The 283-nt window shown below is 57.6% G+C and overlaps 1 long non-coding RNA gene across 1 annotated transcript; it reads left to right on the top strand.

Moving 5' to 3' along the window:
* On the top strand, nt 1–255 carry LOC106726314. Its single transcript, XR_001362409.1, has 2 exons — nt 1–72; nt 202–255. It is a non-coding gene; the product is annotated as an uncharacterized LOC106726314 (long non-coding RNA).
* Nucleotides 256–283: the final 28 nt, after the last annotated feature.

Raw genomic sequence — 283 nt, 5'->3', positions numbered from 1 at the left:
CAGCTTTGCCACTTTGTCACCATGTGCATCTTCACCTGCACTGGCCAGCACTCCTCCGTCCACCTGGGCCAGGTACTTGTTATAGGGGGGCCCTGGGCATTTGCACCTGGAGTGGGGGAGGGGGGTGGGGAGCTGTGTGCAGGTGGCTAAGGGGTTTTTATGCTTAGCAGACTTTGATTCTGGATATCTGCCCCTTCTTAGCTGGATTGGTATGCTTGGGTCCCTAACGCACCCTGCACAATGCGGCTGCCCCCACCGACCACCAAGGATGTGACACTGGAGA

The sequence above is a fragment of the Myotis brandtii genome, unplaced genomic scaffold (assembly GCF_000412655.1).
Source record: "Myotis brandtii unplaced genomic scaffold, ASM41265v1 C40161372, whole genome shotgun sequence".
NCBI lineage: Eukaryota > Metazoa > Chordata > Mammalia > Chiroptera > Vespertilionidae > Myotis > Myotis brandtii.
Note: the sequence above shows the minus strand (reverse complement) of the source record. Positions and strands in the feature narration are given on the sequence as shown.